Source organism: Mustela putorius, unplaced genomic scaffold (genome assembly GCF_011764305.1).
Source record: "Mustela putorius furo isolate JIRA1106 unplaced genomic scaffold, ASM1176430v1.1 tig00003853_pilon_pilon_pilon, whole genome shotgun sequence".
NCBI classification, from domain to species: domain Eukaryota; kingdom Metazoa; phylum Chordata; class Mammalia; order Carnivora; family Mustelidae; genus Mustela; species Mustela putorius.
In genome coordinates, this window is record NW_025422005.1 from 65,524,433 (window position 1) to 65,551,489 (window position 27,057).

Sequence of the window (27,057 nt, forward strand, 5' to 3'; positions counted from 1 at the left end):
TACCATTATAAAATGCTCATTACCATTATAAAAGTCCTAGGGCGTCAAGAAATAAACTGAATCAACTGGGCCTGTGCTCTATATATGGAACACTAAAGCCTGGATGACAGCATATCAGTTTACAATATGGTTTACTGAATAATTTAAACTCTGTTACTGTTGAGACCTACTGGTTAAGAAAAAAATTGATTTTTAAAATCTTACTGCTCATTGACAATGTGCCTGGTCACTCAAGATCTCTGGTGGAGATGCATGACAAGATGAATGTTGTTTTCATGCCTACTAACTGTGGCCTATGAATCGGAGTAATTTTGACTTTCGAATCTTATTATTTAAGAAATAGATTTCATAGCTGCCATAGATATTGATTCCTCAGAAGGATATGGGCAAAGTAAGTTGAAAACCTGGAAAGAAGTTACCATTCTAGATGCCATTAAGAACATTCATGATTCATGGGATGATGTCAAAATATCAACATTAACAAGAGCTTGGAAGAAGTTGATTCTACCATCATAGATGATTTTGAGGGGTTTAAGACTTCAATGGAGAAAGTAATTGAAGATGTGGTAAAAATAGCAAGAAAACTAGAAGAGCAAAGAAAGTGATTTCTTGAGATGGAAACTACTCCAGTTGAAGATATTGTGAAGATTTATGAAATGACAACAGAGGACTTAGAATGTTACAAAAAACCAAGTTGGTAAAGCAGCAGCAGGGTTTTAGAGGATTGACTCCAATTCTGAAAGAAGTTCTACTGTGGGTAACATTCAATCAGGTAACATTGCATGCTACAGGGGAATCACCTGTGAAAGGAAAAGTCAATTAGCGTGGCAAGCTTCACTGTTGTCTTGTTTTAGGAAATTGCTGTAGCCACCCCAACCTTCAGCAGCCACCACCCTGATCAGTCAGCAGGCATCAACAGCTAGGCAAGACCTCCATCAGCAAAAAGATTATGACTTGATGCGAGCTCAGATGATGGTTAGCAATAAAACATTTTTCTAACTAGGGGATGTACATTGTTATTTTAGACATAATGCTATTGCACATTTAATGGATGACAGTATAATGGAAACATAATTTTTATGTGCACTGGGAAACCAAAAAATTAATTTGATTTACTTTATTGAGGTGTTCTGAAACCAAAGCCGCAATACCGAGGTATGCCTGTAAAAGTCAGTCTTTCAAGACACATTTATCCTCCACACCAGAAAACTTTGAGGAGCAAAAGAAGACAATAAAATGGATTAAGAGGATAGGATTTTGAAATATGCTCTTATGAATGGACAAACTGGATGTTAATTTTAATTATTAAATGTTAAATTTTAATTCAACTTGTAAAATAAATACATCCAAGAAATATTTTCACAACTAAAAATGTCTTCCTATCAGTGGTTGTTAAAGCAACATTCAAAACCAAAATAAATTCTTTAAAAATTATCATAACCTGCATAATTATTCTTATACATTTTCACACACTTTAGTCATGGCTTAGCTGTAACTATCTCTAATACTATGTCACTGGTATTTTTAAGTACAAAGAGCTACCATGGCTTTATTAATTTTATTTTTAAAATATTTTTTCAAATATGCCTTGAATATGCATTGTAGGTTAATTTGAAAGTGATGATACTCTCAGTGTGTTCTTGTTTGCAAACTGTCAATAATTTCGAGCTGCCAAAATCTTTAGACCTGAAATATTGGGAAAGGGTTCCATTTGCTGAATACTTCATGTTTTTAATTTCTTGTTTTGATAAAAATATATCAATAGCTAGAGGACTTTTTAAAAAATGTTCAATACCATTTTAGGATCCTTAGCTTTACTGACAAAGCAGTTGTTCAAAGAATCAAACATTTCCAAAATATTATTGATGTGGGCAGCAAAGGATTAAGTTACATACTCTCATGTAGAAATATCTATATTTTTATATGGATTAATTAACATTAAGTTAATCAGGAAAGTTTTGTGGTAAATTAATGTATTTGCATATGTGTGTGTTTGCAAATTTGATAATTATAGCTCTTATTTTTATTTTCAAAACATTGCTATTTGTTTGAATGCAAATGAAAATTATATGTGCACTATACCTAATTTAAGAATCTCTATATTTTCAACTTAGTAAAGATGTCGGTACAGTAATGTTGTAAACATTTGTATTTGTTTTAACACTGCGGTGTTAAATTTTCTAACTGGATTAACAAAAAAAAAAAAATCAACAAGAATGCTAGCTATTTAATACTTGAAAGAATTAACTTGAAAAATCTACAAGAATGCCAGCTATTTAATACTTGAAAGAATTAAGTTTATTTTTGCCCACAGATCATATGAAAAGTTCAAATCATTATTGCAGTTACACTTTTCTGAAGCATCAGATAACACAGAGATGAAACTGGAATCTTTTACTTGGTGAAATTCTTTGGCAGCCATCATTCTGTTCTTTGTACTTATACAAGAGAAGTAAAGTAATTTACAAGAAACTTGTGATTTAAAAGAAAAGCCACACTTAACAGAGTGACATGTAAATGAAGATTCTGCAGATAACAGTACTTCATCATCATCTTGTATGTATTCCTCTTAAGAAAAGACAAACATAAATGTGTAAAGTAGACAGTAAAGGATCTCCAGCAGATTTTTCTTCTGGTTTTCATGTGGTCAATGATCTCATTATGGCCCCCGAGGGGACATGTATTGACATATAGCAATAGGAGCTGTGCCGCTGTACAAATGTTACAAATATTTGTCAATGTGGGCACTTGGGAGATAATACAAGTCTATGAATAATGCCAAAGGAAATTTTACCCTGAGGATCTGGAAGTGTGGCTGCCATTGAATATCATGGTCTTCTATAATGCTGTAATTATGAAAAGAACCATTTTCTTTCATTAGGACTGATGATGAAAAATAAAAGATCATGATTTATGTACATCCTGGTAACTACAGTTATAGTTAATCCTTATGGCTTGTTGAGTGTGTACCAGGAGCTGTTGAAAATAATTTAGATATGCTCCTACACGTCATTCTTTTTTTTTTTTTTAAGATTTTATTTATTTATTTGACAGAGAGAGATCACAGTAGGAGAGAGGAAGGGAAGAGATCACAGAGAGAGGAAGGGAAGCAGGCCCCCCGCCGAGCAGAGAGCCCGATGTGGGACTCGATCCCAGGACCCTGAGATCATGACCCGAGCCGAAGGCAGTGGCCTAACCCACTGAGCCACCCAGGCACCCCCCTACACGTCATTCTTAACAATAACCCTCTGAAGTAGGTGTTGTTGGTATTCCAGTTTACAGAGGATGAAACAGACAGAGAAATTAAATAGCATGCAGTGGATTACATGGCAAAAATGTTGAAGATATGTACTAAACCTTGGTACTATGGATTGAATTGTATCCACAGCGTGACTGTATTTGGAGGGACTTTAGGAAGTTATTAAGGTTAAAGGCAGTTGTAGGTTAAGGCCCTAACCTGATGAGATTTATGATGTCCTTATTAGAAGGTAGGAAGTGGGAGGTAACAAAGATCACTTGTGTACTCTCTGCTAGGTGAAGGTGTAGCTAGAAGTTAGATATCTGCAAGCCAGCAAGAACACGCTAATTGGTCTGCTCTTCTATCTTAGACTTCAGAAAAAAGAGAAAGACATTTCTGTTAATCCACCCAGGCTATGGTATTTTGTTATGGCAATCTGAGCAAAAATAGTCTACCAGGGAACTTGGCACCAGAGTCTTTGCCTCTTACTGGTAAAAACTCCAGGCACAAGTGTGACTTATCCAGGTCTTCTTAAACTTGTATTCTGGAGTGCCCAAGGCAACAGAGTGAAATGAGCAAATGAATATTCTCCTATGTGCTTGTTCCCTAGGGCTGCTGTAACAACCTAGCACCAGCTCAGTGGCTTAAAACAACAGAAATTTATTCTTTCATGTTTATGGAGTCTAGAAGTCTGGACTCAAGGTATGCAGGACCCTACTTCCTTTGAAGGCTCTAGGATAGAGTTATTCCTTGTCTTCCAGCTTCTGGTGATCTCAGATGTTCCTAGACTTGTGGCAGAATAATTCTAGTTTCAGCAGGTCTTCACACAGTCTTCCTCCAATGCCTTTCTGGGTGCCCTCACCTCTTCTTTCAAAACATCAGTCATTGGAGGTAGGGCTCACCCTAATGTAGCATGACCTCATTTTAATTTAGTTATAGTTTCAAATAAGTTACTGTTTCAAATAAGGTCCCATTCTCATATTCTAGTTGGACTTGAACTGGGAGGGACACTCGTCAACCTACCATCGTATCTCAAGGAAGCTTAGGTAAAGAATTAAGAACTACTTTCTCTTCTAAGAAACCAGAAAAGGGACAATTTTATTTTTTATTTTTTATTTTTTTTTAAAGATTTTATTTATTTATTTGACAGAGAGAAATCACAAGTAGATGGATAGGCAGGCAGAGAGAGAGAGAGAGAGAGGGAAGCAGGCTCCCTGCTGAGCAGAGAGCCCGATGCGGGACTCGATCCCAGGACCCTGAGATCATGACCTGAGCCGAAGGCAGCGGCTTAACCCACTGAGCCACCCAGGCGCCTGAAAAGGGACAATTTTAAATGGGCCATTCCCCTTCCTTCCTTCCTTCCTCTGGATTTGTTGCTCAGAAGGATTTGGCTGGATTCTATCCTCTTTTCCAGAACAAACAAGAAATTAACTTCTTTCAAATTTCCTGTGTTTTGAAGGGGCTGTGGCTGGAAGAGAACTAATTTGAGAATTAATTTAGAATTAGGATCACTCTGGTACGTGTGAATCCCAGAAACTTCTCTTCAGCAAATATAGTGTTGGAAAAGCTGAATGAGCTTTAGGATATAGTCAAATTGAGATTGTAATTAGGGAGTTTTTCTTTTCCTGATAAATATTTAAAACTATAGGTGGTATTTTTAGGAAGTCATCCTGAAAATGTTTCCATCTACATTTTCTCATTGTTGGGTTGGAATAAACACATACACATTGCTGTGAAAGATAGTTTGCATATCACTTACTTATTTTGTTAGTTTCCAAGATTAAATAAGAACAGAGTATAAGAACGTGAATTTAGAACAATTTAAGAATTTAGAGATTTGAAAAAATAAAGGAAGCTTAGAGGCTGAGGGAAAGGTCTGTAATTTATGAACATTGAATTACAGATTTGAACATAAGACCTCAAAATATCCGTGTTGTTTAAGTTCTTAAAAGTTGGAATAAAGTGAGGATGGACAAAAGTCACAGTGGCAGACCAAGAAAATCTTGAAGCAAAATGTAGTAAGTTTCTGTGAATGGATGGGGCCATAGGCTATAGGTCTATTCATAGATGATGTTAGGCAATAGCCTTCTTTGAACAACTTGTCCATAAGTTGGGAAGCACTTCCCACTGTACAGAACCAGGGATTTTCATGAAAGCCCAAAGTCTTCTGGAATAGAGCATAGAAAATTATTAGAAACCTCACTTCTTTTGCCCTGCTGAAGTTTAGCATAGAAAGAAAAAAAAAAAAAAAGTCTTATCTACTAGGGTTAATCCAGACAATGCCAGAATATTGTAAAGAATAAAAGAAGGCTCTAAGAGGACTCCAGTATGAAGAGAAAGCATGTGGACTAGTCGGGGGGAGGACAGCAATGACTGGCCACTTGGGGGGCTGGTGTGAGGTACAGGGCGGGACATAGCGGATTTAGGAGCCCATTCAGAGTTGGTGTGTCTTCTGAGGAATGGACAGGTGTATGAGCTGAAAGTTCTTTGCCACTGGAGGGGGTACTATTGGAGGTCCAAGTAGCTTTGTTGTGGTTGATTTCTGATTAAATGGAAGTGAGGAGAACACATCCTTCTCTGGCCTATGAATCCATGGGGACAAAGGCTCCACTGTTAACAATGACACTCTACTTTGGTAGCCAGCTCTAAGGCTGGGGGCAATTGGAACCACTTGGGGGAGTGTGAGACCCCATCAGTTGTGGAGTTGAGCCTTGAACAATGTCATTGGCAACAGGGGAGCTCTGACAAGGATTGATTTATGGACAGAATATAAGCAACTCTAGGAATTTGTAATTTGTAATTCCTAGATTACACAAATGTGGAGAGTGAATTCTAGGAAAATGAAAATGACCTGAAGTGAAGGTATAGCGGCTTCAAGACACTATGATCTAAGCATAACCATAAATGGCGTCTCACTTTTTCCACAAGGCTACTGAGGCATGAGGAGTGACAGAACAAACCATATTGGGGCAGGCCAAAGTGGTTGATCGCTGAGAAGTTGGAGATAAGCTTCTCACATCGGAAATCTGGCTCTATTATTTACTAGTTTGTGAATTTAGAAGGTAAATTAATCTCTCTATGCCTTAGTTCTTTTACTTGCAAAAGGAAGCACAGAAAGGGAGCCTTTTCATTGGGTTGTTGTGAATGTCAAGGTCTCAAATCATTAAGTATGTAAAGCAGAGTCAGGCCCATAGTGTGTGCTATAGATGTATTTAGATAAGAGTCAACCAAGAAAATGGAAGAGAACAAAGAATTGTGATTTTTTAAAGGATAAAAATAAAATGTGAGAGGCTGAATTTATTAGCGTTTCAGGGACACCATTCATTGACTCTGTGAACACGGATGGCACACCTTCCGAGTGCCAGATGGGATTGCCTGGCTGAGTCCCTAAACCAATAAGTTCCAGCAACAGGTGAACCAAACCAATCAGAGAAGGGTACTGGCATCTGTAGTCTTCTGTTATTCAGAATTGCTACTGAACCTCTGCCCGGACTGATGGCCAGGCTGAATGTTTCCCTACACAGCTAAAAACAGGCAGTCCTCTAGCTGTAAGGAGTGACCCTAAGAGTTCTTTCCCAGGCTCTCCTTTGTGGGTGCTTAGGGCATTGCTAGATATTGAGAAGTAGCAGGGTAGAAGTACCTGAAACTGACTATGTCGGCAGACATGTGTGTGTGTGTGGGGGGTGCATTAAATAAAGAAACACATGTATAAAGCCTCATTATAGGCACATTGTAGTCTCCTGCTATTAGGATGTCACATTTCTTAAATAATTCCCCTCTGCTGGTTCTCTTAGAAATTCAGCGTTGGTCAAATGCACAGCACCATTAACAGGGCTTTTGGGACGTTGCAAAGCCTAATGGCTCAGCATTCAGGCTCTGGAGACCTACTCTTTGTATCCAAATCCCAGCTCTCCTACTTAGGAGCTGTTTGATGGTGGGCAAAATCTATGCTTCAGGCTCTTCATCTATAGTGGGAATGATAAACATTTCCAGCTTCACAGGTGTGTTGTGAAGATTCGATGAGTTAACATGTATGAAACCTCCGAACACTGCTTAGGGCATAATAAATGACCTTAATAGATCTTAAATGCTACTATTAATATCATAGTACAACAAAACACCAGGAAAAAAATGTGGCATCAGGAAAAGTTCACAGAAGACATAACACAAGACTGACAAAGTCAGATTTGCTTTTTCTGTAAAGGCTTTGATAGCAGATTCCTTTCCCTACTGATTATCACTATCGATGGCTCCAGTCAGACCATAGGCAGGAAAAGGCTGGAGTTAGGACTGTGGTAGTAGCAGTAATGGAAGTTAAAGCAGAAGGCTCATCAAAGATATATATATATATATATATAGATATATAGATATATATCTATATATCTATATATATATATATATATTCTTTTTTTAAGTAGGCTCCATGCCCAACATGGGTCTTGAACTCATGAGCCCAAGATCAAGAGTGTCATTCTCTATTGACTGAGCCAGCCAGGCACCCCAAGGATCTCCTGGATATAGGAGATTCTGAGGTTAGGACAGCCATGTAGGCTTATGTAAAAACCTATCACCTGGTGAGTCTGAAATCCGGTCGTCTTACCATAGCCTCCAGGGTCCTACCTGACCTGTTCACTTGGCTGCCTTGCTCTGCAGCCTCGTTTCTACTTTCCCCACCAACACCCTTCATGGCACTCCACCTTTTTTTGACTCACACGTCCCAAATTTAAAGCTCATTCCAGTCCCAGACTTTTGAACTTGAAATTGCCTTTGCCTGCCATGGTCAGCCTCTGGGCTATCCTTGCAGGGTACTGCTCACTCAGGCCAGGGTTCCCCCAGCCCTTATTGAGAAACCCCCAGCAGAGACCTTCGGCATTTTCAATCTCACCACTTTGCTTTCTTGTCTTCTCTGTATTTATCATTGTGCAAAATTATCTTGTTTATTTGCTTTCTCGTGTAGTGAAAGCATGAATTTTGTCTCAACTGTTATTTTTCTTCTGTCTCTAGAAAAGTGCATGGCATACGGTAGGAAATCAATAACTATTTGTTATGGATGAAAAATATTCTCGCTGCTCAGCGGAAGGGGGTTGGGATTTAGAGGTGAACTATCTTCAGAGCCCACAGTTGAATGGGGCGGACAAAGTCAGGCATGGGTATTTTGGGGCTTTTACCCTTCTAGGATGAAGTTCTCTGTCTATGCACGAGGTTGTTTGGTTTGTCTTAAAAGGGGAGTACAAGCCTGTCATCCTCCAGGTGTAGTTCAGACTGAAATTGGCAGGTTTATGTCTCTCTTTTCTCTGCTTTCCATTTCTATTTAAACATGCAGAACTAAAACAACATTAGTTAAGTAGGTGAAAGGAAAAAAAAAAGAATTTGGAACTCCTCTCAGTTTTATATGGATTTTTAACATTTTGTTAATGTAGTATTTCAAATTCATGGATAACAGATTGGCTATTCAACAAATGATGCTGAGAAAACTAGTTAGCCTTTGGGGGAAAAGTGTAATGAAAATCCATACCTCACTGAAATCAATTTCAGATAGAGCAATGCATGTAATATTAAAAGGTAAAATTTCGACAACAGTTGAAGAAAATAGAAGCGAATATTTTAGAATCTTTGATAGAGGACAACTTTTCTAGGCAGGACATCAAGGCAAAAGCTGTAAAGAAAGTGGCTGACAGAGTTGCCTAGAAAAACATTACAGTTTCTGTAAGGAACAATAGATCCCACAAACAAAATTAAGAGACATTTGCAAACTGGAAAAACATGCTTACAAAACAATGTTAATGTATTTAGAGATATATTCTCTCTCTCTCTCTCTCTCTCTCACACACACACACACACACACACACAACACTTATAATTCAGTAAGAAACAACCTAACCTTCCTAAGGTAGCTGGTCTTGGCCGCTGAGGAGTCACCTCTCTCTCCTTCATTTCGTCTTTGCCAGTGTAGTCAAGTTCCCACAAGAGAGGCTAAATTGTCCCCAGAAAACATGCTTTGAAGGGTCTCTACAGCTAGACCAAGAGCACGTGACTCAGTCGCGGTCCGTGGGATCTGAGTTGAGATCCGCTGGGCCTCCCAGGATATGCTTTCCCTCTAATTAAAAGAGGCTCAGAATAAAAAAAATATCTTTTTTCTTTTTAACTAGATATGGCTATGTCTGCCTGTGTGCTGAATTTTGCTACATTTGAGGGGTAAGCCAGAAGTTTTAAGTCTAAAGACCAAGCTCATAAGCTAGGGAATTCAATTCCATATTTAACTTGAGAAATCAAGTTGAAGCTGGAACTCATGTTTGTTTTGTACTTTATCATTCTTTTAAGTGTCTTTATCATTTTTCTTTTCTAACCTGGAATCCTAGGCAGGTTACATCTCTCATTAGTCTTTGAAGATTCTTTTTTTTTTTTAAATCATGAAATAACTATGAATCAGAAGGCTCAGCAAATAAGTCTACTGTTTGTGGCTCTGTTGCCCTCCAGCTCCCGCTCTTTGTACGGTTGGCAGTTTGGCAGTCTCAGGGTTTTCTTTTTTTTTTTTTTTTAAAGATTTTATTTATTTATTTGACAGACAGAGATCACAAGTAGGCAGAGAGGCGGGCAGAGAGAGAGAGAGAGAAAGAGGGAAGCAGGCTTCCTGCGGAGCAGAGAGCCCAATGCGGGGCTCGATCCCAGGACCCTGAAATCATGACCCGAGCCGAAGGCAGCAGCCCAAACCACTGAGCCACCCAGGCGCCCCAGTCTCAGGGTTTTCTAACAGGAGATTCACATGGTACCTGTAGTGTTTTAGGCACTGGGAATCCCCAATGCCTAAAACGGCAAATGGCAAAATAAATGCCCATTGTCCTCAACGAGATTGTTGCAGTTAACTTCAAGTACTTCTGACCCCTGTTTTAATCAGCTAAAGAGCCAATGGCCTTTTCCTCGGGCCCATCCATGTTCTGATGATCCATGTTCTCTACAGTGCTGCCGTCCTTTGTCCTTGGGCTGCCCTCCCGGACCTACCGGATGGTTCACAACATCCTCTGGAGTTGCTCTTCTATAATCAGCAAACCCCGCTGTGTCCTCAGTGGACATCTCCATGTTTTCTCCATCGTCTTGTCTTCACTGGTAAGTGCCTCCTTCGTGCACACACCACTTCTGCCCTTCCCTGTTTACTTCCCTCACCCAACATAACTCATGGCCAGGAATGAGGCTTTGGCGACCCTCTTCATCTCCATTATCACCTCTAGCACACGACTCTTCCCCTTTCTGTAAATAACGCTAATCCCCCCCTCCCCCCACAAGCCAGTGTGTTGAGGACTGTATTGCCTAGTTTACTGTCATCACCCCATATACATTTTCAGTGCTCACGCGGTGAACCCTTCAGTGTCTTGGCTTCTCACTGCATTGATTTCTTCAACTCTGTGACATTCTCTTTTCCTCCATTTTAACAGTCCTCTCTAGTGGGCATTCCTAACATCATGTCATCACCTCCAATTTCTTTCCCCCTAGAATCAATCCTTCAAGCCTCACTCTCTTTACTGGGTAGTAAAGCGTATTTATTCAACCATCCTTTTTTTTTTTTTTAATTTTTTATTTTTTATAAACATATATTTTTATCCCCAGGGGTACAGGTCTGTGAATCACCAGGTTTACACACTTCACAGCACTCACCAAATCACATACCCTCCCCAATGTCCATAATCCCACCCCCTTCTCCCAAACCCCCTCCCCCCGGCAACCCTCAGTTTGTTTTGTGAGATTAAGAGTCACTTATGGTTTGTCTCCCTCCCAAACCCATCTTGTTTCATTTATTCTTCTTCTACCCACTTAAGCCTCCATGTTGCATCACCACTTCCTCATATCAGGGAGATCATATGATAGTTGTCTTTCTCTGCTTGACTTATTTCGCTAAGCATGATACGCTCTAGTTCCATCCATGTTGTTGCAAATGGCAAGATTTCATTTCTTTTGATGGCTGCATAGTATTCCATTGTGTATATATACCACATCTTCTTGATCCATTCATCTGTTGATGGACATCTAGGGTCTTTCCATAGTTTGGCTATTGTGGACATTGCTGCTATAAACATTCGGGTGCATGTGCCCCTTTGGATCACTACATTTGTATCTTTAGGGTAAATACCCAATAGTGCAATTGCTGGGTCATAGGGCAGTTCTATTTTCAACATTTTGAGGAACCTCCATGCTGTTTTCCAGAGTGGCTGCACCAGCTTGCATTCCCACCAACAGTGTAGGAGGGTTCCCCTTTCTCCGCATCCTCGCCAGCATCTGTCATTTCCTGACTTGTTGATTTTAGCCATTCTGACTGGTGTGAGGTGATATCTCATTGTGGTTTTGATTTGTATTTCCCTGATGCCGAGTGATATGGAGCACTTTTTCATGTGTCTGTTCACCATCTGGATGTCTTCTTTGCAGAAATGTCTGTTCATGTCCTCTGCCCATTTCTTGATTGGATTATTTGTTCTTTGGGTGTTGAGTTTGCTAAGTTCTTTATAGATTCTGGACACTAGTCCTTTATCTGATATGTCGTTTGCAAATATCTTCTCCCATTCTGTCAGTTGTCTTTTGATTTTGTTAACTGTTTCCTTTGCTGTGCAAAAGCTTTTGATCTTGATGAAATCCCAGTAGTTCATTTTTTCCCTTGCTTCCCTTGCCTTTTGCGTTGTTCCTAGGAAGATGTTGCTGTGGCAGAGGTCGAAGAGGTTGCTGCCTGTGTTCTCCTCAAGGATTTTGATGGATTCCTTTCGCACATTGAGGTCCTTCATCCATTTTGAGTCTATTTTTGTGTGTGGTGTAAGGAAATGGTCCAATTTCATTTTTCTGCATGTGGCTGTCCAATTTTCCCAGCACCATTTATTGAAGAGGCTGTCTTTTTTCCATTGGACATTCTTTCCTGCTTTGTCGAAGATGAGTTGACCATAGAGTTGAGGGTCTATTTCTGGGCTCTCTATTCTGTTCCATTGATCTATGTGTCTGTTTTTGTGCCAGTACCATGCTGTCTTGATGATGACAGCTTTGTAATAGAGCTTGAAGTCCGGAATTGTGATGCCACCAACGTTGGCTTTCTTTTTCAATATCCCTTTGGCTATTCGAGGTCTTTTCTGGTTCCATATAAATTTTAGAATTATTTGTTCCATTTCTTTGAAAAAGATGGATGGTACTTTGATAGGAATTGCATTAAATGTGTAGATTGCTTTAGGTAGCATAGACATTTTCACAATATTTATTCTTCCAATCCAGGAGCATGGAACATTTTTCCATTTCTTTGTGTCTTCCTCAATTTCTTTCATGAGTACTTTATAGTTTTCTAAGTATAGATTCTGTGTCTCTTTGGTTAGGTTTATTCCTAGGTATCTTATGGTTTTGGATGCAATTGTAAATGGGATTGACTCCTTAATATCTCTTTCTTCTGTCTTGCTGTTGATGTAGAGAAATGCAACTGATTTCTGTGCATTGATTTTATATCCTGACACTTTACTGAATTCCTGTATAAGTTCTAGCAGTTTTGGAGTGGAGTCTTTTGGGTTTTCCACATATAGTATCATATCATCTGCAAAGAGTGATAATTTGACTTCTTCTTTGCCAATTTGGATGCCTTTAATTTCCTTTTGTTGTCTGATTGCTGAGGCTAGGACCTCTAGTACTATGTTGAATATCAGTGGTGATACTGGACATCCCTGCCGTGTTCCTGACCTTAGCGGAAAAGCTTTCAGTTTTTCTCCATTGAGAATGATATTTGCGGTGGGTTTTTCATAGATGGCTTTGATGATATTGAGGTATGTGCCCTCTATCCCTACACTTTGAAGAGTTTTGATCAGGAAGGGATGTTGTACTTTGTCAAATGCTTTTTCAGCATCTATTGAGAGTATCATATGGTTCTTGTTCTTTCTTTTATTGATGTGTTGTATCACATTGACTGACGATTTTGGATCTCTTCTAATTTGGTTAAAGCATATTTTCCTGGGGTTGTTGCCACCCTTTTAGTATTTTACTTGCCCCTTCATTTACTCTTATCTGGACAAAATGACAAGACGTAAAAATTCAACACAAAAAAAAGAACAAGAGGCAGTACCGAAGGCTAGGGACCTAATCAATACAGACATCGGTAATATGTCAGATCTAGAGTTCAGAATGACAATTCTCAAGGTTCAACCATCCTTTTTTCTGCTGCTCAGTCCTGTCTGTATCCCGTATGCTTTCCTATCCATTCATGCCTTTATTTTCACAGCTACCTTTCATACCTCATCAACCAGGTTAAATTGCATGATTCATCCTTTCAACAACACCCTTGCTAGTTATCTGATATTCCTTTTCTAGTTTTTTTTTCCCATCACTTTCACATGAATTGTCCCTGTTAAGGCTGATTTAATATTAAAACCTGTTTAATTATTAGGGCCTGCTTAGCCAGAGCGACTCCATTGCCTAGGTAGGCATATTTGGTGTTTACATCCATGGACTTCATTACAGGAATAAACGCCCCAGTAGTTCCTGGTATCGGTTCCAGGTATCGATTCCAGGTATCGATTCCGGGAGTAAACACCTTAACAATAGAAGCCAAGTACCTTGGGTTTGCGGTTATGCCCTATAAAACCAGCCTGTGAGATCGGGATGGGGTCTCCCTCTTCGAAGGTGGTCCTGGTTTCTGATGCCTGGCATAAAAATAAAGTTTTACCTTACTTTCAATTTGTATCAGTCTTGCTCCTTTGATAATAGACCCCAACAGTCCCAAATGCAGATCAGCTTGACTGTTAAATATTTTCCTGTTTTCACATCATTAGCCGTTATCTGCTTCTAGTTTTATGCCTTCTCCCTTATCCCTTCCCCAATATTTATTATCCAAATTCTCATCATAGTTGCCTAAATGTTTTCATTTCCTTCCATCCAGTTTACTCATTAATTTAGTCCTGTCAGTATTCTGACCTCATCCTTCCACCAAAATAGTACATGTTAAGACCGCAAATGACCCTCATCTTCCTAAATTCTTCAGACAATTATCAGTATTTATTTGAATGTTCATGAAGATACTGTGGTTCTGACTCACCCACCTTGAAGTAGCTCTTTTTTCTTGGTTTCCACGCCATAATATGCTTTTTACTTTATTCTTTTCAGATCACTGTTCTCTGCTCCTTTGTGGGGGTTCCTTCTTCTCTACCCACACACCAAACACTGATGTCGCTAAGGGTCACTCTTACGTGATCTCTTCAAAGTTTATACTATAATTTTATACTATATAGCACAACCTATACCATTAATACTTATGGATTAATGTTTGTTCAGTATGCAAATGACTCCAATATATGTCTCTAGGTTTACCTATCTCCCAAGTTGCTGACAAGGATATGCAGCTGCTAGTTGAGATATACTTTTGGATGTGGGAGAGGCATCTCAAACCAAATATGTCCAAAACTGAACAAATGATTTTTATCTCTCTCCCCTAGAAAACAAACAAAAATAAGCCCAACACATGTTCTCTGCCAGTGATGCCAACATTTGTCCAGTTGTACGAACTAGAAATCTTCCCAGTTCTGTGCATAATGAAAGCCTATTGGTTTCAACTGCCACACAACCTATGATGCCATCATTCCTCTCTGGGAATACTATTCTGATGTCATAACACCCAACACATTTTCCACATAAACCCAATTAGATAAACTCACTGTTTAAATCAATGGCTTTGTCTTACTCTAATTAGAAATATTTTCAGTGGGCGATAATTATCTTGTGTGTGTATCTGACATCTCCTTTTCAGCCTCATTGTAGACCTGTCCTCCCAAAGAGAAAGAGAGTAGTTAAGATGAACTAAAACATTTGGTGTGAGTAAGTTATAGGATGGCATTGACATTTCCTGAGATGGAGAAGAATGTACAAGGGGCAGGGGCTATTATTATTAGTTTTATTGTTGTCATTGTTTATAGTGGTAGAAATGTCAAGAGTTGTTATTTTTGGAATACCTATTAAACATCAAAATGGAGGGACACCTGGGTGGCTCAGGCAGTTAAGTGTCTGCCTACACCTCAGGTCATGATCCCAGGGTCATGGGATCAAGCCCCATGCTGGGATCCCTGGTCAGCAGGAGAGTATGCTTTTCCCTCCCTGCCCCACCCCCGAGCTCCTGCTCTCTCTCTCTTAAATAAATAAATAAATAAATAAATAAATAAATAAAATCTTAATAAGAAAGATAAACAGCAAAATGGAGATGGAAGAAATTTGATAGAGGATTTGGGAAGAAAATGGCACTGGATATAGTATGTTGGGGGTCATTTTATGAAATTACCTATGAAGTGAGTATTAATAGAGAAGAGGCTCAAAAACTGAGCTCTCAGGCAGGGAAAAAATTAGTTTGGATGAAGAGAAGGATCCAGCAGAGGAGGAAAATAAAGAATAGTCAGTGAGATCAGAGAAGAAACAGGAGTGGCGGTGTCTCAGAAGCTACATGAAGAGAGTGTAATACCTGTACCCAGAGATCCTGATGCCAGTGAATTGAGGACTGGATTTTACATATGTAGGTCATTAGTGATCTCTCTAAATACAGTCTCAGGGGAATGGTGGAGGTAGTATCTTTATTAGATGGTTTCAAGAGAAGTGAGAGATGAGGAAGTAAAATAAAAAAAATAGTGAATTTCCACAAAAGGAGATGTATCCATGTTCATCAATATTCATAATAAGACATAGTAGGCTCTCAGTAAACATTTGTTGAAGAAATGAATTAAGAGGATAAAATAAGGGAAGGGAGAGTCTTGATAAGATTATATACATGGATTCAGTTGTTTCTATTTTTTAAATTCCAGTTTTCTTTATATGATAATAATAATAATACATAGTATATGTTTAATTGTAAAGGAAAATCAACTTTTGATTTTGGTTTACAGTTACATGAATTTTAAGACATGTATGGTTTCCACCATTATCAGGGTATAGAATAGTTGCATTATCTCCAAAAACTCCATCACATTATGACTCTATAGTCACACCCTCCCTCCATCACTTTCCACCAACCCGTTCTCCGTCACTGTTATTTTGCCTGTTAAGAATGTCCTATAAATGGAATCATTGGGTATTTAACCATTTATGACCAGCTTCTCTCACTGAGTCTTTGAGAATCCTCTGCCTTATCACGTGTAACAATGGTTCATATTTATGGCTGAGTAGTACGCCATTGTATGGATGTACCATTCATTAGTTGAAAAGCACTTGGGTTATTTCCAGATTTCAATTTGATAGTTAGCAGATAGTTTTTTTGTATAATAACTTCTATAATATTGTTTCATATGGTATCACTAAGAAGTACCATTATAGGAAACGATAATTAAAGGAAAGTTTTGTGTTTTATAACTGTTTTATAAAGTTGCATAAAATGACAAGGTTTTTTTTCTCTTAAAAGAAAGGCTATTTTTAAAAATTCTTTTTATTAACATACAATGTATTATTTGCCCCAGGGGTACAGGTCTGTGAATCGTCAGGTTTACACACTTCACAGCACTCACCATAGTACATACCCTCCCAATGTCCACAACCCTACCCCCCTCTCCCTACCCCCTTTCCCCCCCGTAACCCTCAGTTCGTTTTGTGAGATTAAGAGTTTCTTACGGTTCGTCTCCCTCCCGATCCCATCTTGTTTCACTTTTTTCCTTCCCTACCCTCCAAACCCCCCACTCTGCCTCTCAAATTCCTCATTTCAGAGAGATCATATGAAAATTGTCTTTCTCTGATTGACTTATTATGCTGTGCGAAAGAAAGGCTATTTTAATGGGACCTGGGAGGGAGACAAACCATAAGAGACTCTTAATCTCAAGAAACATACTGAGGGCTGCTGGAGTGGAGGAGGGTTGGGAGGGATGGGGTGGCTGTTGGATGGACATTGGGGAGGGTGTGTGCTATGCTGAGGACTGTGAATTGTGTAAGAGTGATGAATCACAGACCTGTACCCCTGAAGCAAATAATACATTATATGTTAATAAAATAAATAAATAAAATTTTTAAAAGGCTATTTTAGATTCTGTCAGTTTGCAGTATGACTATAGCCATTTGTAACATTGTAGGCACAAAATGCTCTTGAGGTTAAGATAGTGTTTTAAGGCCAGTCTACAGAGACAGCTATAACTATTTTGCATTACAAATGATACCTAAAATAAGTTTCTCTACTTACTTTCAAAACCTGTAAGGCTTTATGTTTGAATACATATGTAATTCTTTTCATATTAAAAAAAAAGATGCTTCAACAGATAGCTCGTGTTTATAGCCCTGAAAGCAGTGGGTTGTTCCTTTATGAATCTTCTGTCTTTTTGTAGTTGTAAAAGCCTCTTATTTAATTGTGTTTCATGTACATCTAAAAAGGTGCTAAATATAATGTATGTTGTATTTCATTTATATTTAAACATTATAGAAAACTGTTTTTAAATGTAAAGTTGATGCCAGGGATAGAAGGCTTTTGGGATATAGCAAAATAGAGTGGAAATCAATCATTCATTTAATTCTATATAGTATTCCATTGTAATTTTGTTTACAGCTGACATGGAAACAAAGGTGAAGATCAACTTAGGGACCTCCCATTTCCAGAAATGACTGTGGGAGAACTAGAGAAGTATGCTATAACTAGAAGACTCAGGAGGGATGCAGAGATGGAACTCAGACATGATCGTTTAGGTTCTTATATTAATGTGCCTTCGTTTTTACCCATAGGATCATAAGTCTAGGCAAAAACACATAACCGCACTCTCACACATGATAGAGATTCGTGATTCGTGGAGATGTGGAATGTTGATACACCCACTGGGAATTAACCAACAGTGCTTATCTTCTCTTAAACCACTTTGAGTTGGTGATGGCTTGAAGCTCATCTCCTTGCTCTTTATTCACATAATTTGCAGACAGTTCAATCTGTTTTCATGAGGCACTTTAATGGAAGCATAATCCATTTTAATGCACGGCTAAAGCACACCAAGAAAAGCACATGCCCACATTCTTGCTCAGGGCTACCGTATCTTCAGGACATATGTGTGGAGCCACCATTAGTATTTAATAGAGACTGGGCAGGTGCATCAAGAAGATAATATTATAGTACCTGAGAATTGGAAAGAGCTCTATAATATAAGGGTTTTCTTGTGAAATAGACATAAACATGATTGAAATCCTGGTTTAAGAAGAAAAAGCATATTCAATTTAACTGTCTTCTTTGGTGGTATTGACAGAAACAACTTTTTCTTCTCCAACAGCTTTCTTAACTGTGGAAAAAATAAGTCATCTCAGTATAATGTGATATAATATATAAACCCTTGGCCTGTAATTGTCCTATGCATCACTCAAGTACAAATTGCCGTTTGGCTGGAATTTGGAAGGGGGTTAAGGTGGACTAGTTAAAAATTTGCTTTCAGTTGAGGACAAAATAAAAGATTCTTTGGTGAGTCTCTGTGCATATGTCTGTGCATATATGTATGCAATGATTCGATAGCACTTGAAGAGATGGGGGTCAAAAATCAATGATCTAATTCAAATAAGGCATGTTTTATTTTCTAAGTGTTGATTTGCTCAAAGAGACTGTCTTTTCAGAGTGGTTGGCTTTTTAAAAATTACAACGCATGTTTCATGCCTTTCTTCTTAAATGCCTCTTTCTGGTCTAAGTAAGAAAAAAATAATTTATTTTTAAAAACATCCTAATAAACCTGTGATGGATTAAAATGGGGAGATTTAAAAAAATTCTAATGATCTTTCCCCAATTATCATTAAGCTTAACATGATGAGGCTTAGTGGCCTCCATTACATTTTTAAAATCGACTGTCCCAGATCCTCATGCTCAAATTCAATAAGCACTCTTGGTTGGAAGTTGAACTGTATTTCTAATAGATGGCTTCTTTAAATGAGATCTCTAAATAAAAAGGCAAGTTTTCCTCTTTTGCCCTCCAAGGAGGTGGTGGGTGTGGGGTCTGGGCTGGGAGGCCTTGCAAGCTATCATGTCCCACTTAACCGAGAAGGCACAACCTTTTAGAAATCATGTCTTTAGAGACTCCATGCACTTTGTTAGAAGATGTGTTGTTGAAATCAGATAAATTAACACTTGCTTTTACTGAGGATTGTGTTTTTGCATTTTAGTCTGTACTGAGTTCAAGGCAATTAAATTTTTAAAATTTGATTTTCTCTCTTAAACACCATGTATGCTGTTTTGATTGTGTTTCTGTGAGGACCCTTCATTTCTAAAAAGTAAATCCTATTATTTAAATCTCCTTAAATTATACAAGCCCTCGTCATTTATATTGATTATTGTCATTATATTGAAGCTGTCTTTAGTAAACTCTAAATGTATGACTTTAGATGACTTATATTTCCATGATTTTTGAGGTAATTCATTCTGAATATTTATTATATCATCATATATATACAATAAACTGAAGTTTTTGTTTTTGATTTATTAATCTCAAGATTTCTAAAAAAAAAAAAAAAAAATGTGTCTATCAGTGGTCCCTGGCTGCCTTAGTAGATAGAGCATGTGACTCTTGATCTCAGAGTCAGCAGCTGGAGCACCATGTTGGGCATGGAGCTTACTTTAAAAAAAAAAAAAAAAAAAAAAAAAAAAGTGTCTATCAAAAACTAAGCTGGGGCACCTGGGTGGCTCAGTGGGTTGAGCCGCTGCCTTCGGCTCAGGTCATGATCTCTCATCCCGGGATCGAGCCCCGCATCGGGCTCTCTGCTCGGCAGGGAGCCTGCTTCCTCCTCTCTCTCTCTCTGCCTGCCTCTCTGCCTACTTGTGATCTCTCTCTGTCAAATAAATAAATAAAATCTTAAAAAAAAAAAAAAAAAAAAAAAAAAAAAAAAAAAAAAAAAAACTAAGCTAAATTCTAAGTATAACAAAAAAGAAAAAAAAACATTTGTTTCAGTCTCAGGTCTATTTATTCTTTCTATGGTTGATCCTGTTTAATTTTCTTTCTGTCCTTATCCTTACTTTAAAACAAACAAAAGCCTTGCTTTTTCTTTGACCAGATCTCCTTTTTTTCTTGTTATTCTTAATTTGTTAGAATCTTTTATTTTTTCCTAAATAAATAAATAAATAAATAAATAGATCTTTTATTTTTTCCTTTGTGAATATAAGTGGAATTTTTCAGCTTATTGTTTCTTGGGTTGGAAAATGTAGGATCATGCCAATTTTTAAAACTCTTGCTTTTAATGATTTCTCCAGCAGGTGGCACTAAAACACTGTAAAAAGATAGAGTCGCACCTGCCATTTTAGTCACCTGGAAAAAAAATGTCTGCTAGGTCATGAGGTTGTTGCATGTAAAGAAGGTATGTTTGCAAACAACAAACATTTTGCACTTGAAAAATCTTAGCACTGCATACATTTAAATTACTACCCGCAGTTTAGTCAGACCTTTTCATCTGTACAAAAGAAATCAAGAAATCAATATTCTTATAGAAATAGTAGAAGTTTATATGAATATGTTTATCTCTGTTGGGGAGAATGAATTGAGAATTTTTGTCTCCAAAGAGTTTGCTAAATGTTGTATAAAATAATATGTTAAATCTGCATAAAATCAGAATTAAAAATGTATTTATTAGTATCCATATGGTTATGTTCCCATTTTGACACGCGGGAATTGGTACACATACTCTAACGCCTATTAGTGTTAATGGGAATTATATGTGTAAATCCCTAAGTCCCAGTGCATTGAGATGGAAATCTCCATCAGGATTTTAAAATCTGTATTTGTATTGCTTTTGGTTATGAAGAAACTAAAAGCACGGTAGTTGTTCTTATATCTTGAAACTTAGTAGGGATAAGTTGCACCTGAAACAACAGACCTCGAAGTGTTATTTATTCCAGTTAAACATTCAGTTTTAGTGTGATGAACCATTCAGAGCCAAAAACTAGAGAGGTTTCTCAGATTGCCAACCCTGAGTTCTGGAATGTAGCCATCCCCCAAGAGCTCCCACAGCTGTTCCCATAGTAGCAGAGAGGTTGCTCCTGGGTCTGGCTTCCAAGAAGAAATATCTTCCTTTCAAAGCCAGTTCAAGCACATTAAAAACAGGAGAGCTTTCTTCTCCCTCCCAACCTTATCTCTGCAGCTCCTTCTGCACCCCCCCCCACCCCAGTTGGGCTGTGCCATCTCGGGTACCTGTTGTTTCTGGGATCTTTGGATCCCCACCTGAATTTGAAGCTGGTCCCCAGTGACCCTGTAGAAGTAGGTTCTTTTCAGAATACCCCAGGCCCAGGCAATCAGGAGTCAATATCGTCTTCCTGATTGACAGCTCTGGTTTGGCTCCTCACCAGGAAAGTGAAGAGAGGCTTTTGCCAGCTGGGAGATCTTCTGCCCTACAGATCTAGAAGATGCTCGGGCCAAGAAAGAAGCCCTTCCATGCAGGACTGCAAGGAGCCCGCCAGTCGTCTTCTCAGCTGACTATCTTTCCAGCTCCGCTTTTCTGAGCTCTGCCCTGCCTAGCTTAGCTGACTCAGAAGTGGAGCCCACGAAGAGTCTGTGTGGTCTCCATCCAGCTGCCTTCTCTGCCTCCCCTGGTCCCAAAGGCTTTCTGGCCCTACTTCAAAGCCCTTCTGTTCTTGAAAATGCATTTCCAGTAGCCAGAGACTTCAGTTTCCTATCACTGGGTAGCTTGATCAGCCCATGTTTATCACGTATCATGAATGTGGCCAGCACTGTCTTACGCCAATTATATGAGGGATAGGGGAAAAGATTCCCATTCTTTATCTATTTTCTCAACCCTCTTGATTCTGACTAACTAGGGCTTTGAAGTAAATAGCCCTTTATTTCCTTTCCCTCTTCCAGGTTGGCTACGTCTACTATTTCCTCTCCTTCGTGCTGTATTGGCCAAGGCGATAGCTATCACATATCTGTCTGGCCTTCTGTGTTTAATGAGTGGGTTTTAAAATGCATGATTGGAGACAGTGTATACTATAGATAATTCCCTCTGGTTTTAGAAAAAGATGAAAAAGAGTCTTTTATGTGATCCTGAAAATTCACTCTCCTTTATCTTGTCGGTTTTTAATTTCTAAAGTAAAAAAAATTTTTTTTTCTTTTCCATTTCATGCTCAAGACAGACGGGAGAAGTACAACACCAGCACCATGTGGTTGGTCATGATTTGCTTCGCTGATAGAGCAAATTGGTTGTTGACAATGGTTGACTGCCACGGACACTGCCTAATAAGGGAAAGAGGCATTTTATTGATTATGAAACAAAAGTCCCTGAACTGGGTTTTGTCCCTTTAAATTTTATGGACTATAAAATGGAGACCTTGTACCTTTTAAATTTGATTTTAGTCTGATATTACAGTTACTTTTACTATTATTCTATTCACAATCTCAAAGGGTATACATATTCACAGGGGGAAAAAAAATCCTACCTCCTGGGGTGCCTGGGTGGCTCAGTGGGTTAAAGCCTCTGCTTTTGGCTCAGGTCATGATCCCAGGATCCTGGGATCCAACCCCGCAGGGAGCCTGCTTCCCTTCCTCTTTCTGCCTGCCTCTCTGCCTACTTGTGATCTCTGTCTGTCAAATAAATAAATAAATAACCTTTAAAAAATATTTTAAAAAATCCTACTCCTTTGCAGATATGTTGCTAAGGAATACTTGCACATGCTTGCATGCAGAGAAAAATTCAAAGCAAAAGATAAGTGTATAAGGGGAGTTCTGAGGTCATGACTAGAAATTTTTGATTTGAAGTCATTACTCCAAGTTGAATATAACAATATTTCTTTAGCACAGGATCCTCAATCCATATCTCATTTACCATATTTAAATCCTTAATCCTCTAACACCAATTCAAATAAGAGTGCCCTTACTAGCTTCCCAGCTTTGGGTCATTATTCAAGGAGAAGTTACAGGCAGTGAAATCAGAAGGGCTTGCTGGCGGGTCAGTAAAGGATGTCAAAGAAAGCCTGCATGACTCATAAGCAACCAGAGTTTATAAATTATCTCTTAAACAAATGTTTTCTGAGTACTGTGCAAGGCAGTGGGGCACTGAACAACAACAAAAAAAATCCCCTTTCTCAAAAATTGCCACTGTTCCCGCGGGACTCGTGGTCTGGGAAGGAGGGTTAACACAGAGGAAACAACAGGACCTAATCACAGCCATAAACCTAGTAATTCTGGATGTCACATACCTGCTAAGCGCCTAATACATACTATCTTGCTAATCTTCACAACAGCCTAAAGAAATATATATTACTATCTCCATTTTACCGGTGAGGCAATTAAGGCTTGGAGGGATTACGGTACACGACTAAGGTATTCCTTATGATATGACAAAGACATGGCTCGAACCCAGGACTGTCAGGCTTCTGAGACTGAGGTCTTCCTCCACACCTAGCTGTTCTCTCTCTTGGGAATGAAAGGATCCAGTCCAGCTTTCTGCTGGGAACACCGAGGTGAACAGGTATGGTTTCAGAGAGAAGGCCTTTCTCGGGACTGGGGAGCACGTTTTCTTGGCACCTTTCATTAGCTAATTTAAAAAAGAAGTGTTGGAGTGCTGCTAGGTAGTTTACATTTTATGCCATTTCAAGTTGGAAAAATACCTTGCTTCAAAGCTTTGTTTTTGTATATATTCTTTGTGGGGTGGATCACAATTCTCCAAATTGTAGGCAATTTGGAGAAAATGTTTATAGCTGTACAGGCTGAGAATCTGGTCCTTCCCCAACACATATTTTAATGTATAGCAAAACACAGCCACAATATAGTCCTGCTGTTCGTGAAGCAAAGCTTGATTCTGGGACATATAAACAGGAGCGAAACTAGAGAAAACACGGGTTAATCCTCACAGCTCTTCTCATTTGTAAAGGTTTGGTAAGAGCCTCATGTTTCGCACTGACCAAAGACATTTCAACAGATATTTGGAGCCTGGAGAGAATCCAGGGGAGAGAGCAGGAATGATGTAATGATTCCTTGCTCTGAGAAGGCTGCCTTGCGGAAAGAAAACAATTCAATTCAGCAAACATTCGTGTGCAAGGTGCCCCGGTGGGAAAGGCACAGCCCAAGAGGTTTGGACCCACATCTGTTTTATTAATGTGTCCACAGTTCTTTTCCCAGTTCTGGATACATAGTAGCACCTCCGGTCTTATGTGGTGCATTAGGACCTTAGAACCTAGTAGGAAGACAAAAATAAAAGCAGGTCTGTGATCTAAGGAGGGAGAGGTAAGCAGTACCTTACAGATACTAGCAGATATCTAGCAGATACTTACAGATATCTAGCAGATAAAGAGGGAAGAAAAGGATTCACTTTTTTTAATAAAGATTTTGTTTTTTGAGAGAGAGAGAGTGCAAGCCAGGGGAGGGGCAGAGGGAGAGAGAATCTTAAGCAGGCTCCATGTTCAGTACAGAATCCAATGCAGGGGATGGGAGGCCCCATCTCACGACCCTGTGATCATGACCTGAGCCGAAACCAAAAGTGCAGTGCTTAGCCGACGGAGTCACCCAGGTGCCCCTAAAAGGGGGATTCATTCTGACTGGGTTACTACTGAAGCCTTAATCGAGCACTTCAGTGTTTGAGATAGGCTTTGGATGGTGGGGAAATTTTGCACAGGATAAAGAGAATGTACATTTCTGGAGGTGGGGCAGTCTGTGAAGAGACATAGAGTTAATGCCATCCGTGGAATGTAGAATGTGGGAGCTGCAGCACGAAGTTCATGGGCGAACCTAAAACAGAAAAGAAGACTGGAAATGGAGTTGATCTCAGGTTGCAAAGGCTGGAATGTCGTGTTAGGAATTTTGTATTTTATTCTTTAGGCGGTGGAGGAAATGAGCATGATATTTATTGAACTATGGTAATACCAAGTTTTATAGTGAGTAAATATGCAATTTACAAACATTATCTTACTTAATCCTCAAAACCAAGCTGAGGCTTAGAGAGTTGAAGTAATATTCCCAAAGTCACCTCTCAGGCTAATCGCATATCTGCCTGAATCTAGATCCATCTGACTCCAGAGCAGGGCTAGGAACTATTATACTAAACTGCTTTATTATCAAAGCTTTTGGAGGAGGGAGGGATATGATTGAAACCACATCATCAGTTTAAAGGGTGCAGTGGAAGTAATGAAACCAATCAGATTACTGCAGTAGTCCAAGGAAAATATCATTTAAGGCAGAGCGATAGAAATGTCAGTGGCAGTGAAAAGTCGAGCCTCGCTGGGAAAGTAATGTCAAAGGTAATCTAACAACACCTCAAATAGTTTGAATTTGGGGATGTACTTGTCATTAATGCTGTCAGCTAAAGAATCCCAATTCTTTCTCCTTTTAGACATTGAATGCCTTTTCTGTCTTTTTGTGTTTGGGTGGAGTCACCTGGTTGATTAGAAAGAGTAAGTCACACGTGGGAGTGAAGTGCATTATTTTTTTTTTTTAATTTTTTTTTTTAATTTATTTGACAGACAGAGATCACAGGTAGACAGAGAGGCAGGCAGAGAGAGAGGAAGGAAAGCAGGCTCCCTGCTGAGCAGAGAGCCCGATGCGGGGCTCGATCCCAGAACCCTGGGATCATGACCTGAGCCGAAAGCAGAGGCTTTAACCCACTGAGCCACCCAGGCGCCCCGTGAAGTGCATTATTATTGCCTGAGTTTTTAATCACCAGTGACCCTCCAGAGCTCTCGCTTTTCCTCGATCATTGTGATTTGCAGTGTGAGAAGGAGAGGTCGCTTTCAGCCTGGTCCTTGAGTGGCTGTAAGGAGCAGAGAGCCTGTTGACCCATGAGAAGCATGTTCTGTGAATGACAGAAAAACAAAACAAACCCCACTCTGTTGTTACAAACCACTGAAGTTTTAGGTTTATTTGTTCCTATAGTAAAAGCTCGTGATGACTAGGATAGGGGATGAGGGAACTAGCTAACATTTATGGAGCATTTACAATGTGAAATGTGTCACTCATGAATTATCGTATTTTGTTCTCAGAAGGAATCTAGTAAGTAGATACCATTATTTTCTCTAGATTTTGGTGAGGATCTGAGATATGGTATTGTTAAGAGAGCTGGGCTGATGATTTCTTAGCCGAATACTCAAGCCAGGATATGATCATGTCTAGGCAATTTCCCCCTCATGATAACATTTTTACATACCATGTTACCCTTTCACCATGTTTTCTGGTCAGGATAACTGTATAATGGTTATACAACATTAGTTGAAGAGGGTTGAGTACGTGTTGAGAGATTATTATATTTGAAATACTTGGGGGAAGAGCTGGAACTTTTAGAAGCAGAGCTTTGGGCAGTTTTATGCAGTGCTTGAGAGAAATGTCAAAGCTAGTGTGGTAGGAGAATCATGTCCCTTTCCCCGTAAGAGGTCCATATCTGAATCCTCAGAATCTCTGAATATGCTATCTTATACATCAAAGGATTTTTCAGGTGTGATTAAGATAAAAATCTTGAGATGGGAGATTACCCTGGATTTTCTGAACGTACTCAAAGTAATCACAAGTGACTCTATAAGAGGAAGACAGAAGGTTATGGGTTGATGGAGGCGAGCAGAGCTCTTAGAGAAAGACTGGAAGATGCTTGATTGCCAGCTTTCAAGGTGGAGGAAGGGGTAGTAAGCCAAGGAGAACAGGTGGCATCTGTTAGTGGGAAAAGGCGGGGAAGCAAATCCTCCCCCAGACCCTACAGAAGGAATGCAGCTCTGTCAAACTGGTTTAAACTTCTGATTCCAGAGCTGCAAGGTAATAACTTTCTGTTGTTTGAAGTCACTGAGTTTGTGGTAATTTATTACAGCAGCGATCAGAAACTGATCCGATGATAATGGCAGACTTTGGATTTATCTAAAGCAACTGGATAGCTGGGAGATGGGTGAGGTTGTTCCAAGGGGGAATGTAAAGTGAAATGAGAGGGCTAAATACTGAACT